The sequence below is a fragment of the Anas acuta genome, chromosome 3 (assembly GCF_963932015.1).
Source record: "Anas acuta chromosome 3, bAnaAcu1.1, whole genome shotgun sequence".
NCBI lineage: Eukaryota > Metazoa > Chordata > Aves > Anseriformes > Anatidae > Anas > Anas acuta.
Genome location: NC_088981.1, coordinates 115,306,630 through 115,323,303, shown reverse-complemented (window position 1 = coordinate 115,323,303; position 16,674 = coordinate 115,306,630). Strand labels below are relative to the sequence as shown.

Here is a 16,674-nt window from a genome sequence, read left to right as displayed (position 1 = left end):
CAGCCCAAACCCCAGGACCTCCACGTGCTGCTAAAATCCTCTGTTTCTCCTACAGGGTCTGCCATACTCTGGAGCCTCGCTTACACTGAACAGCACAGGAGCTTCTGAAGGGAACAACAACACCTTAAAAGCATGCAGCTATCCCCGAGAGTCGTTCAGTTCAGAGAAGAGAGATCAGCTCCTCTAAATACACGAGAAGAGGCTGGCATTTAGGCTGCGGATGGAGAGAAATTATGTCAAGAGCCCGGTTCAAACCACTGCTGGTTCAAAACCCTCCTTCGGGCAGCTTTGGTAAAGGCAGGGCCACAAAGGAGCCCTTCTGCGACAGCGATGGGTCACCCGGCTTCCCCCACTTGTGGCTCTCAGCCACGCCACTTCTCTCCAAAGGGAGATGCTCGGAGGGAACAAAGCCCGGCTGCTGCTCTGTCATCTGGAAACGCTGCTGGAGAGCACTGATAGGGATCCCTGCTGGCTCAGGAACACCATAAATCAAGGCTGGGGTCTTACACAAAACACGCAGTAACCTTTAAGGGGTGCTTAGCCCCCATCCTGCCTCTTTTCAAAGGCACTGCAGCCTCTCTGGCTCCTCCAGCTGAAGAGAACAAGATGGGTGAGCACATTATTACATCTATTCTAGAGCCTATCATTTAGTTTGAACACTTTCCATTCTGATTTTTATTATTATTTTTTTCAATGGCAACCTCTGGGATTAGTGATTTTGTTTTATTTTATGGTGGGGTATTAAGAGCAGGCAGCCAGCCTTGTTGGTGTTTTTTTTTCCAATCCAGTGTTGAGAAGGAATAGATTAAATCATCAAATAGACACAAGCACGGGAAACACTGGAAACTCTTAGCCATTATCCTACAAAGAGAATGCCAACGCAAACACTCTAATAAAATATTCTTCACCGAAATCAACACTCATTTTCCGCGGCAATCAAATTCATCCCCTTGATCCCTCCTCCTAGGGAAAACAGCCAGCACGGCTGAATTCAGAGCTAGGCGGCTCCATGCTTGGATTTGGCTCGGGCACGTTGCAAATCAATGAAGATGAGGATGATGATGAGGAGGAGGATGAGGATGATGCTCCACCAGCAGCACAGAAATAGGACCAAGCTTTTCACCGTGCCTCTGGCTGTTTCCCAACAAGGCTGTTGGGAAACTCTCGGTGATGCCCCTTAAATCTTCTAGGGTAAAAGAGAGAAGAAATCCTCCAGCCATGTGTTTCACGGTGATCCTACCAGAGCTTGGTCCAAGATCCAGTGAGCCCATGTGGATATTGTAGGACAGACATGACCAACATCACGGTGCCAGCAGGTCGAGCTCCATCCTACAGCGGAATGCTTTTGCTCCAAAAGGAAGTGTTTGAACCTAAAATGCCTGCTGGGAACGCTCCCTGGAGCAGGCCAACTCTGGATCAGGCCCAGGACCCATTCAGGTCGCTGCTGGCTGGCCCAGGCACCAGGGCTTCCACTCAGCATTAAGGGGAAAAAGCAAAACCCCAAGAGCAGTTCCCTGTGCCTGCTAAGTGCCCTTGGCATCACACAGGAATAGATGGTTTAGGATGAAGGCAGAACTCCCATCCTCCTATGACTAATTTCTGCTCAACATCATGCAGGGAAAAAAAGAAATCAACGTTTCTGATGTGCTCAGGAAGATGCTAGAAATAGTACTTTGGGGTTTGCATACATAGCCAAGGTTCATGATGTTTCCTTATGGGAATAAACCCAGTTTGCACCTTGCAAACCCAAAAGGATTTGCAGAAGTAAAGGTGCTGAGCAGCAACAGCGCGTTCGCCTGCCAGACACGGAGAGGCATCCAACTAACAGCCCTGCTCTAGATAAGACGAGAGAGTTTGCCACTGAAAAGGGGGGAAAATTCAAGCATGCTCAGCATCTTATGGATTAATCCTAGGCCTCGAGCCAGGATAATTACTGCCACAAGGAATAAAAGTAACACAAATATAGGTTAACGCACAAAGGATCCAGTTTGCAAGGTTTTACACATCATCAGCTCAAAAGCGGATTTGTAAATTTAATTATAGAAAGATTATAAAAGCAGGTAATGCCCAAAGGGTCGTAGAAATAATTTTACTATAGCGATGAGAACAAAACAAAAAAAAAAAAAGAAGCCAAACACTTTAAAATAAACTGGGCCAGCTGATAGAGCTGGGGAAGAACTCAGCTGGGGAAGCAGCTCCCAAAACGTCGCTGGGATGGATCTGGGTGCTAAATTAACACGGGGCTGAACGAGGTTTTGTCAGGACACCAAATATGCTGTCATTTCTAAACTCATCCCCTACCTACTTACAACACACCACGTGCTGAAATGCTCTGCTGGTCTGCTACCGCGATGCCTGGAGTGTGCAAGGAGCAAACATGCTGAGTGTGCTCCGACGTTTAATGCGCCTAGAAAGGCACTTCAAAGGATCACAGACAAGTGTTTTTAAGCCTGAAAACACACATTTATTTAAAATAAAATAAAATATGTTTTTACAAATTAATCGTGTATAAAATGAAGTGCACTGAAATGCTCCAAACTGAGCACTGAGCCTTTCACTGCGATGGAAAGCAGCAACAGGAGCCTCCTCTTTGCCTTGACTAGCACTATTTCTGTGCACGTGGCTCTTTTCACCCTGTTTCATGCCCCCTGTCCTTACACACCATGATTTGCACTGGACTCAAGTCCTTTTGTGCGTAAATACGTTCAGCAGTTCAAAGACCTGCACACGAGTCCCGCGCAGCTGTTGGCGAGGCTGGGGTTCAAATCTGTGCAGCCGAGCAAAGAACATAGTGAGTGTATAAAATAGCACGATAATGATCCACGTGCCTCTGAAAGCCGTACACCACAAAGTATCAGCATTATGTATATGGCACAGGATGAAATGGGCTGCAGTAATGGAAATGCAAATTGAATCTCGGTGCCGAGTTAGTACCTCTAAATCAGAGGCTGCGCCACAACTGCTCCGCAGGAATCGCAAAGAGCCCGGTCCCCAGGGATGTGTAAAACTGGATTAGATGTGAACTTCAAACCCAGTATGCTGGGGGATAATCCTATGCTGGCAGAAAAGGGATCAGGAGTAATTTCTCCCTCTAACTTGCTTAATCTTCTGCGGAGATGTCTGAACTCTGGATGCACACCGAACTGGAAGCTGGAGTACTCTCTTCCACAAGGTTCGGCGTGGCTAAGTGAAAACCCAGCGAGTTAAATATCCCAGGGAGCAGAGCTATTTTAACAGATTTACAGAGGAAATCTATGGCTGGGGACAGACAGCAGGTCTATAGCATCATTAGGCAGCTCTGTCCGCTCGGTTACGGGCAGGGTATCGTCACCCACACCCCATCACGTCTGATCTCAGTCCGCAAGTCCCAGAACGGTTTTAAATTCATATGTGTGTATATATATAAATTAAATATAGATATAAAAATCAAAATATATAAAAATAAATATAAATATTATTTTTTTTTCCCTAATCTGTTTCATGCAGCCCCGAAAACCACGGCTCACCCTGGCAGAGGACTCAGCGCTGTGCTGAGGAGGACAGAGCTGAGCACAGGGGGGAGTTAAAAGCAGCCAACAGCTTTCTGGCTGGAAGGGGAAGTCCCAGCTACTACCAAGCCCTACACACCGTGTTGTCATGTTTATGTACGTAGTATGCCTCACCTGGGACTGCTACGCCGAGTTACAATGACATCAGCTGAAGGTAATCAGACCAAACCCACCCCACTCCTTCCCAACGTGCAATAAAACACACTGATCCAAGTCCTGGAGCATCTCACCACCCATAAAAACCTTTCAGACCTAAAAAAAAAAGAAAAAAGAAAGAAAGAAATAAAATAATTAAATAAATAATAACACCCAAGAACAAATTAACCCACTGCCAATAAATTAAATCTTAAACAGTGAAATAAAAAATAAAATAACGTTTCAAGCCTACTGAAATTCTCAACAAAAACTTGTTTCTAAGTTCAACAGGAATTCTTCCCGCTCGGTGTACTTCTACTTTCTCATTTGCTGGAGGAAAAAAAAATCAAAAGAACAATAAAAATATAATATTTTCTCGGAAAAAAAAATGTAAACTAGAGGAAAAAATGAAACTAGGGGAATTCTTGGCACCCTAACAATACTTGCAAGGGTTTAGCCTCATATGGAGATTACTATTTCCACTACTTTTGAGTGGAAAACAACCAAGAAGAGGTGTGTTTGGGACCTGTCAGCAAGGAGCACTGCTGTCAGGGGCAGGAAGCCCACTGATTTGTACCCAGAATTGACTTGCCTTTGGGGTTTGGTTGGTGGCCCCCTGGGGAATCCATACCCCACCAGGTGTGGGATCCCAGTGTCAGACACCTCCTCTGTCTACAAAATATAGGATTTAATCAAAAAGACCCAGAAGGCACAGACAGAGAGAGCAATAATGGAAGTTTTTTTTCCAGTAATTTCAAAATTTTAGCCGAAATAAGGTGTATGCTGTGTTGGTTTGGGTTTTTTTTTGAGGCAGGCAAAGGTCTCCCTCGGCAAAGGCAGGGTGGGACAGGAATGGGGCTGTCTGCTTTGGGATGGGGCTTCCTTCCATGGAGTAAACGGAGTAAACGTGCTGTTAGTTGAGCTGGCAGAAGGCTACTGCTCACTCATAAAAGCAGTATTCAAAAGGAAAGGTCTACTTTCAAGTGTAAATCAACTCTTACACTCTTATCTAAAAATATCCTGCTGGATAAAAGGACCAAAAAGTGAAGTGCATAAAGGCCAGATCACATACATCAAATACTGATTACACATAAGCGGATACATTATATCATACAGATATCCTTGCTCTGTTAATTATTCATTTAAATGGACACATTTAAAGATACACATCCTTATTAAACGGAGGAGGACTTTTTGTTAGCAGAGAGCACCTCCCGTTAGCGGGCAGGGAAGGAACAGCTACAGAAGAGAGCAGAAGGAGGCATTTCATGCAAGGAGAAGCCCAAGAGGGAGAAAATACCTGCCCCCACAAGGACAGAAAGTTTTCTGGCACAAAAATCATCTCATCTTGCCAGGTTTTATGGCAAGACAATAATCTCCTCATCTGCATGTATTTGTACGCATTCGGTGTGGCCCTTCTACATTAATTCTTTTTCACAGGGCTTTTTACTTTTAAATACTGAACTGTAAGTTAACTGATGCGATCTATCCCTGGCCTCTGGATTCAGGAGATTATCCAGCCTGACAAAAGAGCTCGATCGAGTTTCCAGCAGTATGATGCCAGCCCCGTGTGCCCCTGGAGCTGTCGGAAAGGAGCGCTGAGCCTGGCTGCGACTTGAATGAGAAGGCACTGGCTGCACGTGTCTGTCACTTCAAGAGGTGAAGAAAGTTCTTCCAAAAGCTTCGCACGCACACCCTAAATATATCTCGGGCGAAAACGCACCGAAGAGTTCCTGCATTTTTATTTTTGCTTCGTTAAGTTTCAGCTTCAAGAGGTATTGGGGAGGATTCTCCGACTCAGGTCCGAAGTGAGCATTGACCTAAGCGCACGTCTACGGTGTCTACTGTTGTTTTTCCTGCTACATTTGCTAATTATTCACCTGCACCACGCATGGCATCGTTCTTAGCCATGCGGGTTTTTGCTGGGTTTAGGCTTGGTTGGCTGACCTACCCCAAGCACTTCTCTTCTTGCTTTTGGGGGAGTTACAGGATACCCCATGCTCAGCAAAACCCCGCAGAAAAGCGAAGAGGAGCTCTGTAAAGAAGCAGTGGATGTGTCTGAAGACAAAGAAACGAAAGAGGAACAGCGCGACAGGAGCCTTTCTGTTTCTCATTACCATTCTGTTGTCTGTCAGAGGCTGATCCTACAGCGCCTTCTCTGATGAAATCAGATGATGTCAGAACAGCGCCAGTTCAGGCTGAACGCCTCACGTCTTTGGCTTAAGCTAAAAACAGAGATACACGGGAATGATTATGGGATGGCAGACACAACAAACTGAAAGGAATGCTTTGATTCGGGATTAATATACAATGCGAAAAACAAAACAAAACAAAAAAAAACCACAAAAATGTTGTATCTTAAAGAATGTGTAACGATGCGTATACGTTATAAGAAATATACTGGGGAAAAAAGGACCATCCTAAACAAATAATGGAAAAAATGGTTAAAAACTTGGATTACGTTTCTAACAGATGATGGAAACAAACAGAAACACGTTTATAATTGAGATGGAAAAGTCTTGACATTGGCTAAAGGCGATTTCCCACTCACCCAACTGCAATGAGCATCATCCCGGTCTCAACCAACAGCATCGGGGGGAATTACCAGTGGTTTATTTGTCATCCCCAGTTACTACCAGTTCACACACTCAACCAAATTGCCTCCAAGAGAAGCCACCGTTATTGTCACTGTCCTCGATTTCACGGGCGGGCCACGTCTGCGTGTCAGCACGAAGCCGGCGGTTTGAGGGCTCCGCGCCGCCACGACAAGAGCTAATCCTATTATTTCCTTAGCGGCATCTGAATAGGCATTTGCCAAGTCCTGCTTCTTATTGTGAATTTAACCCGTGTGTTAATTCTCTTACCGAGATCTCAAGCTGCTTCTCGAGAATCGGGGATTTAGGGGAATAAAATCCCTTCTATTCAGTTTGGTACTTAAGAAAGACAAACCTTTAAAAATTAAGTGGGGGGGGAGGTGGCAGGCTGCTTGCCTTAAAAACATTTCTTCTCCCTCCAAGGCACTTGGAAATATCTCCAGAGCCAATTTCAGTGTGTAGAAAGTAAGGGAAAAGACCTGGGGAAAGCAGGCTCCTAGCAGGGGTGTCCCTTGGCCAGAGCAATTTTGGGATCATGCTCGGGGGAGTTTTCCTTTCGGTAATCCAATATTAAAACGGGAAGCACAATGAGAACAAACATCTTCCTCTAGACACACACACATTTTCTGTGCTCTCCTGCAAAGCCACAACAGGATATGCAAAAACGTACAGGTAGCGTGTTAAATATTGGTAACAGATAATTACAAATAAATCCAAAAAAGTCAGCTTAAATTTAATACCCACGTGCGTTTCTTTGTAATTCATCACGAGCGGAACTTTATCAGGTTCGATGCGAGGCTCCGGGTTTAATTTTAATTATGCATTTATGGCATAATTCCCCAAATTCGGTAATGTGCAAGGCGTCTGCCAGCCATTCAAGGCTTATCGAGCGTTATCAGCCCAGTTTGTCGCCCAACAAACGGGGTTGGAAGCGCTCATAAAGGCGGGTGATGAAAGAGGGAGGGGAAGAACTGGCAGCGCTTTTATTCCCATGTAATAATGCTAATAATATGCAAATCGCTCCCCATCTTAATGAGCACTTCAGACGACTGCCACCGCGAGTGCAGGCTGAAGCAAAAAGTGCGGTGGTTCAGCTGCTGCCTGCTCCCAAAATCTTTGGCAGCCCCGAGCCCGCATCGCTCTTGGGGCATGTAAGAGGATTTCAGCTTGGGGGTAGTCAAGGAGAGGTTGGACGTGGTGCTTGGGGACATGGTTTTGGGGGTGACATTGGTGGTAGGGGGATGACTGCAGCAGATGATCTTGGAGAGCTCTTCCAAACTTCACGGTTCTGTGATTCTACTAACTTCTGGTGAGTTTTCAAACTTGCTTTTGGAAGTTTCCCCAAGATCTCTGCATGGGTTAGAAGCCAAATCTTGCCATCCTCCAGTGAGCACTGTACTTAATTCCCCCCAAAGCTTCTGCAAGCATCACCCCCTTCCTCACCATCTCCTCCAGGAGAACAGCCCCATGCTCAAAAGCAGGTGAGAGCAGCTACTGCGATGATTATTTTGCACAATTATATTATCCTCAGACACCTTCCAGAAACTCAGATATTTCAGATTTCTGCATCTTCTGCGACTTGCTCACAAAGCAAACCCACCCCGAGTGCCACAGCCATGTCCACACTTGAAAACCACTTTTTTCATTCCTGCTTTGCCATCCACGTCATCCAAGCTGCAAAGCCCTGTCTGAGCTTATTGGAGACATAAACACTCAAGAGTGTTTCTTCTCTTATCCCCACAATTTCCAAGGCACATCAGACACCGAAAACCATGACTGCCCTGCTCCAGTTGGTCGGTGGCCTCTGCACCTACCTACAGGACAAGGGGTCAGCTCCAACCTTTAAGCACGTTCTGCTCCTCCAGACCCGCAGCCTTGCTGCGGCTGGACTGATGTTGCCCCAAAATGCTTTAATCTAGGAGTCAGAAATCCACGAGCAGGCATCGGTGGGCACTTCTTACTTGATTTTCAGCACTTAGGACTCGTACTTCCCAGCTGCTGTTTCACAGCTAGAGTCACAAGCACGTATTCCTGGAGTACAAAGTGAGTTCTTCTTGCTCAAGTGATCCCTCGAGGAGCTGAAGCCCTAAGAGGAAGAACAAATGCTCTCCCAAATAATAACGCTTACGATTAGGAGGATTAGTGGCTCTCTTTTCCTGTAGGGCTGCCGAATCTGCAGTCCCACCCCCCCACAAGTGCCACCTGCAGAGTTTGCTTTCCCCTTGTTCAAGGAGGGGCAAGATGAGCCCAGACAACTTCTAAGGTTGCTACATGGATATCCCTTTTTGAAAGCCTCTTATTTATCTATTTTTATAAATAGACTCCCATTTAGGTACATATTTATCTATACATCCATCTGCCTATAATTTATCTATATACATACCCTATCCTATAACTATTCACATAAAAGTTTAACCCAATACTGCAACTCCCCTTTTAACTGCATTACATCAGCTATCCTTCCCCTAATGGTTTTATTTGCCACCGTCCTGCTTGGAGGCAGCCGTGTACTAAAAGAACAAGAGAAAGGAGAGAGTTCCTACTGAAGGTACAGGCTAAAAATCAGTTTGAGCCCACAAAGGATGCCACTAATGCCAGAAGAGGTTGGTTGATGGATCCTGCTCTGCTCGCATCCATGGGCATGAGCCTCTCCCTTCTTGGGCACAGAAGAAAACCCTACAAACGGCAGGAAAAGCTTCCACAATCCCCTCCTGGGGGCCAGAGCAGCTGACCATGAGGTACAAGCCCCCAGGAGGGCAGACTTCATTAGATCTGGCACTCACCACGTTGCTTGCGAGACACCCGAGCTGGAAGACACTGGAAGGGGCCTTCACCAACCTCCGAAATCCTCAGCCCCACTGTTACTGCATATCTTCTACACAAAATTGCTGGCCCTTCAAATATTTGGCTAATTTTGACCTCGACGTGCTGCATGCATTTGCTGCTTTTGCTGTAAGGTGGGATTTCTTCAACATCTGGCCGAGCATCAGCAGGGCTCTCCACTCACTGAAAGCAAAATAACTAAAAAATAAATTAATTCCTCAGCTTGCACTCAAAGGATGCCTTTGTTCATCAGAGGATGCTGTCTTGTTCCCAGATATTTACTGCAAAATATCCAAGTGGCTGCAGGAAGAGCTCCTGAACCAGGAGAGACGCAGAGGTTGCATCGCACCCACTGAAATAGATATTTTCCAAAAGAAAGAGTGAAAATTTGACTGTCCTCCTAACCCAGACAGCCACCAGCCTACAGGTCAGCAGAATCACTCAACAGATACCTTCTTGGACCGAACTAAGCCCAATTACACCTCGCCACTCCTCCTCCTTGTGGCTCGAGGGTGGCCCGAAGGTGAAGGAGAGGTGGCAGCTCCTGCTGGAGGCCTTGCAGCCCTTCACTGCTTGCAGCACCCTAGTAAAAGAGAAGAAGGAAGACCAAGATGTAAGACCCAGAGGAGCACGTCCAAGCCAGCAGGCAGGGAAACATCGCTTAACACAGCAGGTTTGTGGGCAGCACCGGGGTGGAAATCTTTATCCTGGCCTTTACAATCACCCCTCGAAACGCTCTTGTTGACACAAGGGAACGTGGCTCCATTTCAAGCCCCATTGAGGTTGAGTAATTTCAAACATCTTTTAATGTTTGTAGATAGTCCGGGGGGAAGTTGGCCGAGCAGATCTCCAAGGCAGCCAGGCGAAAATCCATATGAAAACCTCCAAATCATTACAGGGGCAGGCAGGTGGGAGGAACGGAGACCCAAGGGGGGAAAGGTGAAGGCTCAGACTTCCAGATAAGTTGCTTAAAGCACTTCTTTACGCCCAGGGCCTCCATTACGAGGTTAGAGTATGCCTCGGGGAGCAGTAACAGACCAATTCCATCAGCCCGGATTGCGGCTTGAAAAGCCAGATTTTAAGCTTAATCCATTCTCTGGTTTCTTCTCACGCCGTGAGCAGTCACGTTAGAGGGAGGTTATCCTCCTGGTTTCTTCGGGGTAGCACAAAACGTTGCACAAGACATCAGGTAAGATGTTAATGCAGGTGGACTTAACCAGAGTATGATAAATCTGGGTTGGAAACAAAGTGTGGCAGGGCAAGCAGGCAGAGCGATTCATCTCCAGAACATCCCCTCAACTGGTGAGGTGAGGAGAGAGCCCTTTGAAACTCATGATTACACTTAGAAAGGATAAAATTAGCTGCTATTGTTAAAATTACAGCATCTTCTGGAGGGAGGTTCAGCAGCGGGTCTTAAACGTTTGAGGAAAGATTTGGGAAACCAGTGGAAAACACAGGGATGTGAGGGACCCAACATCCCTCCAACACCACGGCATCTTCAGAGAATTACAGAATGGTTGAGGCTGGAAGGGACCTCTGGAGGTCAACGGGTCCAACCCATTTCATCAACCGAACTCACAGACCAGATCTGAGGGTGGAAAAGCAGTTTTTAAATGTTTTTTTTTTTAGGACGGATGCTGCTGGGATTGCCCTTAGGAGTTGAGGCAGCACTGGGTCCTTCAGCAGCTCTCACTCCCTGCACGCAAAGTAGCCTCAGCTGAATTGCACTAATTCCTTCAGAGGCTCCCTTACACTCATCTCCACAGATTAGGCAGTAAATACGCCTTAAGAAAGCAACCCCAGCACGGCTCTGGAAGGAATAAGCCTCAGCTGGCTGACCTCTGAATTACTTCCAGCATTTCACCGCTGCCCATTTGCAACCACCTGTCTGCAAGAGAAAATTACAAAGTTATTTAATACCTTAAATAAACTGCTAACGGGAACGCATCCAACTGTCCTAAAAATGCTCAACAAGGGCCACGAGGTCAAGGTCTGTGGCATTTCAGCACCGTCTCTGCACTCAACTGCCCCCTCTTAAGCTGATAAATCAGCACCCCCTCCACCAGGATCCGTCCCATGGCGTGCAAGTCTGACGCTTGCACAGGATTAGCCCAGGAGAGATGAACCCAAATCTTTAATTAAGAGGTGAAGCCAAAGCTTTACGTGTTCATCAGCTCCCACGCGGTGCCTTGAAGAAGAAACCTTTCCAATACCTCTGCGTTTCGGAGTGACAATGTTTACAACGCTTGGGAGCTGTGAATAAAACTGGAATCGCTCAATGGCAGCTTTCCCTAAATCGAGCAGCCTGTGAAAGAAGTGAAATTAGACAAATGCTGAATATTAGGGAATTATTTGTAAGCTAGCTCCTCCGGAGGTGCTGGTGTCATCCTCCAGATCCTCAATACTGTCCTTCTTCCTCGGCACCTCTGTAACCAGCAGCAGAGTCGGTGCCGTGCAGAATGCAGGAAAATGTGCATCATTCATCAGGAAATTTAGAGGAAACTTAGATAAACTTATCTCAAACATACTGAGGTACCCCAAACTGCTCCCTTTCACCCTCCTGGGTTATCCTTAAGGACTTCCACAGAGTGCAAAATCACACATTAGGGCTCTTTAGGACAAAACCTTTCACATTGTGCAGTCAAACAGCACCCAGAGAGATTCTGAGCCTAGCCGGAGATAGTTTCAGTTCCAAAAGGGAAGAAATGCACAAAAACACCCGAAAAAAAAAGGGAAGGGGGAGCAAGACCCTTCAAATGGATGCAGTTTTGTTAGAATCAGAAATCACAGACTGCTTCAGGAAGCAAAAGACTTGCAAAAAGTTGTTTGTTTGGCAATCCCTGCCCAGAGTAGGAGCAAAAGGAGCGTCAGAGAGCAAAAGCATCCCTGGGAAGCGAGGCAGTGCCGTGGCAGTCTGGTGCTCTCCAGGAGAGGCGAGCTGCAGGGACTCTTCACACACCCATCACCGCGAGGAGCGAGCATCCCCTTGCCCGTGGAAATGAATCCTGGCTCGGGAGCGAGACAGCGCCGACATCCAATTACGCCGCCTTAATGAGGCTAAGAATAGATGAATATTTTATCGGTTTTCACCCTGAATCTTTGGAGGGTTTTGCATTTTGGGAGAAAGGAAGGATGCGAAATTCATGGCACGGGCACGGCGTGGCACCCAGCTGCTTCAAAAGAGCTGCTCTCACAACTCTGTAGCCTGGTGATGCAGCTGGAACATGAACACAACCAACGATTTGGAGTCACCCTTCAACTTGAGGCCATCTTCTGCCATCAGCCAGAGTTTTGAGACGCTTTCTGCAGGGCTGGGGACAAAAAGGGAGCAGCTGGGGTTGGAGCCAACGCCTGGGTTCATGCAAGGAAATTCTCTGCTCGTGATCTGCCCTCCTGCAAAGAAGCCACTGGGTAAGGTCGGTCTGTGGAGATCGATGTAGAGGTGCAGGCTGCCTTGCCTGATCTCCCTGGGCAAGATTTCCTCCCTGTGTCTTGAATTAATCCTAAAGAAGCGGCTGCGTTTAAGTTGGGATACGTGAAAGCATCTGTAGAGTATTTTAAAATCCTTCAGGAAAAAAAGCTAAATCTCTCTTCTGCAATTCAGTGCACGGTAATGTATTCACAGTAGGTTTTGACTGCCCAATTCCAGAGGAAAATAAACAAAACAGACAAAAAAATGGGTGCTTGCTGAAACATTATGAGGCCAAGGCATGCAAAGGGAGCATTCCCTGAGGTTCTGCACGGGGTGCAGTGGGACCCCAGACACCACACAAGCACAGAGCCTGCCTCAAAGTACGGCGAGGAACAAGCTCCAAGAGCACGTTGGGTTTGACCTGCTTCTTCCTCACCGTGTCCTCTTCTCCAAAGCCGCATCCATCAGCTGCTTTTGCCCAGGGAGGTGGTGGAGTCCCCGTCCCTGGGGGTGCTCAAGGAGAGGTTGGACGTGGTGCTTGGGGACATGGTTTGGTGGTGACATTGGTGGTAGGGGATGGTTGGACCAGATGATCCTGGAGGGCTTTTCCAACAACCCCAGCATTTCATGGCAGTGCCACCCGTAACACTCACATCATCCCGGCCCGAGAGCTGAACGGCTGCTGCAACGAGTGCCTCGGCAGGAGGAGCAGGAGGAGCACTTTAGCAGCCAAGTATTATTCTCTCGCAGTGAAGCACCCTTTTCTCCTGCCTGGAGCGACGGCGAGCCTTCCGTCTCTGCGGTTTCTAACAATATCTTCCCCCTCGCTGCGGAGCTACAAAAGGCCCGACCTGGAAATCAGCTCTTAAAACAACTGTCAGCAGTTTTTAAAGCCTGTTAAGTACCAGGCTGGAAGGAGAAGGGGAACCAACGCGCCTCGGAGGCAAACTCGTGTTCAGCTTCACTTAGCTGGGGAAAAGAAAGGAAAAATAAATACGGGTGCACGCTGGTAAACCTGAGCGCCGGCACGTCCCAGGGGAGAGGCTCCCGGAGCTCTGAAACACCAACCCCATGCTCCCAGCTCAGCCCTAAACCTCTGGAAATCCTACAGACACAGCCTGACCCATCTGATAAGCCACCGTCCCCAGCTAGGCTCCGATGAACCATTTAAGAACTCTGCTGTTAAAAAAATGCTTGTTTTTTTTTTTTTTTTTTTTCCAAATGTTAGATTAAACCGAGAAATCATCGTCCATTTCTTTCTCTAGAGCATGGTGTGTGTTGGCATTTGATAAATGAAAAGTTGAGAGTTTAAAATCCCCAATTCCTAACAAAACCGAGGCGCCTGCTTAAGAAATGCGACTGGGTTGCAACTTTTTAGCAGCTGGTTTGCTTTTTTTTTTGCAAAATAAGTTTGCAAAACGGCCATAACACGGGAATTCTCTATTATCTCAGAGCCACCAAGGTTTGGGCTCGTGGTAAACGCAGGGTAACGTTTTGATGCCTCAGGGTTTTACAAAGGGAAAACTGTTGTAAAGAGCCCCAAAGCGAAGGCAACAGATCCTAAGGTCTCAAAACGGAGCAGGATTTGACTCCAGCATTGCCGAGCTGAATGAGGTGTCTCATTCAGAGAGGAGCAAAACCTGCCTGTGAGAAACAAGCAGGGATGAGGACAGGGAGAGATTTGTGGCCAGAAGGAAACGCCGGCTCCGGAGCCATCAGCTCCCTGGGGAGCAGCTCGGTGTCACCACCCCATCACCTCTCCGCAGGGATGTCCTAACGCACAGCACAACAGCCTGAATAATTAACAGCGAGGCTGTAACGATCAAAGGAGAAGCACAAAGCGGCCGAGAGGCAAGGAGCCGTGCCTTTCTTATCCTCCCTTCGCTTCTTTGCAACAGGTCTCCCAGGCAGGGCTGCGAATTAGCCTAATGAAGAGATGCTCCAGGGCTTGCTTCAAGGCTGCCGCTTCCAGCTGCGCACCCGTCCTCCTGGCTAAAAGAAATCGCAAGGAAAGGGAGGGTCTGGCTCTCGGTTACCATTTCCAGCCCGGCCGGCAGCGGAAAGGGGAGGATAAATCACACCCAGACCTCCTGGAAGGAAGTCTCCCAGCCCATTCACCGCTGGAGCGCTCTCTGGTTCACCCGCGCAGCCGCCAAGTGCTGCTGCAGAGCCCTTTGGTGTGAAATCAGGTGAAATCAGGTAAATTAGCCAAGTCAGGTGGCATAACCAGGCCTCTCAGCACTCAAAGAGCTCAAACACAACATGCCCTGACAGAGCAGAGCAAGCCCTGTGACTTATTATGGATGTTTCCCTTCTGTCTTGGTCAGGACATCCCACCTCCTCCTCCAGAACAAGGCACTCTGCTTCCTAACCCAGTCCCCCGGGCTGGAAGCCCTCACTTTCCTTTTCCTCTGGCAACGTTCAGGGATTCTGCTGAGCCTCCAGAATTCATCGTCTGAGTGTGTTATGGCAGACAAAGCAGAGAGCTGTCAAAAAAAAAAAAACAAAAAAAAAAAACACATCTTGGAGTTGGATTGGGGAGGGGGGAGGCGTCAAAATATTTTGGAAGCTCCTCTTCGAAATCACGCCACCGTGCTGCAGCCAAAGCTCAATTCGATCCTGCTCCGACTCGAAATAAGAAATCCAGGCACGAATCCCCCAGCCCTTCAGCACAACACGCTCCAAAATGCTTTCCACTCCTTCCCCACCCGTGCCTGTGTTCTCCAAGCCTGGGCGCGAGCAGATGGCAGTCCCCTAGCTGGGATTCGCTGCAATCTGCTGCTGCTGGGGGAAAAAACCTCGACTCAATCTCCTACAAATGCAAAAAGCTGGGAAGTTCAGCCCACTCCTGAGTTTGGTTCCATGCTTTCTAACAGTTTTGCCAACAGAAGCAGCGAGGCGCCGGGAGAACACATGCTTCTCGTTCTCGGGTTCAGCTCTGCAGGGTGAAAACGTCCCGATGGTTCTGGAAACGGGTCCTTGGCTGCTTGTTGAGCTGAGTCTGGCTTTGAAATCGGCACACACACAACTTATGGCAACACGATACAGACACCTACAGCTTATCCAGCTCCTTTTTTATCACAGCATCTAAGATCAGATCACCCAAGCGAGTTTTTACCCATTATTTGTCCCACTCATCCTGATCTTATCCCAACCCGGAGATACTCGGGGATACTGCAGGAGAAAGCACTGAATGATGGCGAGGTAAATGGCATCCACTGCTCTCCCCTCATCCCCAAGTCTGATCCTTTTAATCCAGAAGGCAATAAGGTTGCTCAGGCAGGATTCACCCTTGGTACATCCATGTACCTTTTCCTCCTTTTCCTGCCCAGAAATGTGTCCCAGGAGGATTCGCTCCACGATTTCCCTATGGACCAAAGTGGCGCTGACCAACCTGTAGCTCCCGGGATCATCCTCATGGCCTTTTAGGAAGAGAGGTGCAATATTCACCTTTTTCCCACCTCCAAGGACTTCTCCTGACCTCCAAGACTTGCTAAACCTCACAACCCATTCAGCCAGGACTACGTTGCAAAAGCAGCAGCTCATCTTGACGTCCCCTTGCATCCCGGAGACAAGATGACACTTTTCCTCCTACCCACAGCTATCAGCTGGAGGAGCACCACAGACCTCCTACAAGCCTACAAATGGTTGTTCATTGTTTTAGCAGCCCAAACGTGCACTCACAGCATTTAAAAAGATCCAGCCTCTAACCTGAAGTTCCACTGCTGTGATCACCGGTGTTTTATGCACATTTAATGAAGCTTTCAATGAGCACATTCAGATTCTCCCTGGCATACGGCTGCCTTGCTTTGGTTTTCTCTCCTGGGGAGAAACGTACATCTGAACTTCACCTCGCTGATCCCAAAAGTAAAAGCAGAAACCGGACAACTTGCTGAAGAACTGGGTTGAGCTGGGAACTTGGTACATGTTTCGGTAATCTGTACAAGACAAGAGGCTAGAAAGCTCTACAAGTCACGCATTTTCTTCATAAAACCATTTATTTATGATCCTGCAGCACTATTCCCTGGCCCCATCCCAAACAAATTATATTTTTCAATCCTTTGGCTTACAACCTCCTCCCGTTATTGATATCCTCACCGTTCCTCCGCTTAATGAGATGGGGGACAAAGCGCTCCGGGAAGACTTTGGTGATAAACCATCA

The 16,674-nt window shown here is 47.5% G+C and overlaps 1 protein-coding gene and 1 long non-coding RNA gene across 2 annotated transcripts in view; both read right to left on the bottom strand.

Annotated features, from left to right (window-relative positions):
- The window catches only part of XKR6 (XK related 6), a 131,498-nt gene that overhangs the window by 95,875 nt on the left and 18,949 nt on the right, over positions 1–16,674 (bottom strand). The window lies entirely within an intron of this gene.
- LOC137854927 (uncharacterized) lies at positions 2,442–8,794 on the bottom strand. The gene is made up of 2 exons (XR_011095457.1): positions 5,801–8,794; positions 2,442–3,800 (listed from the first exon to the last, which is right to left on the bottom strand). It is a non-coding gene; the product is annotated as an uncharacterized lncRNA (long non-coding RNA).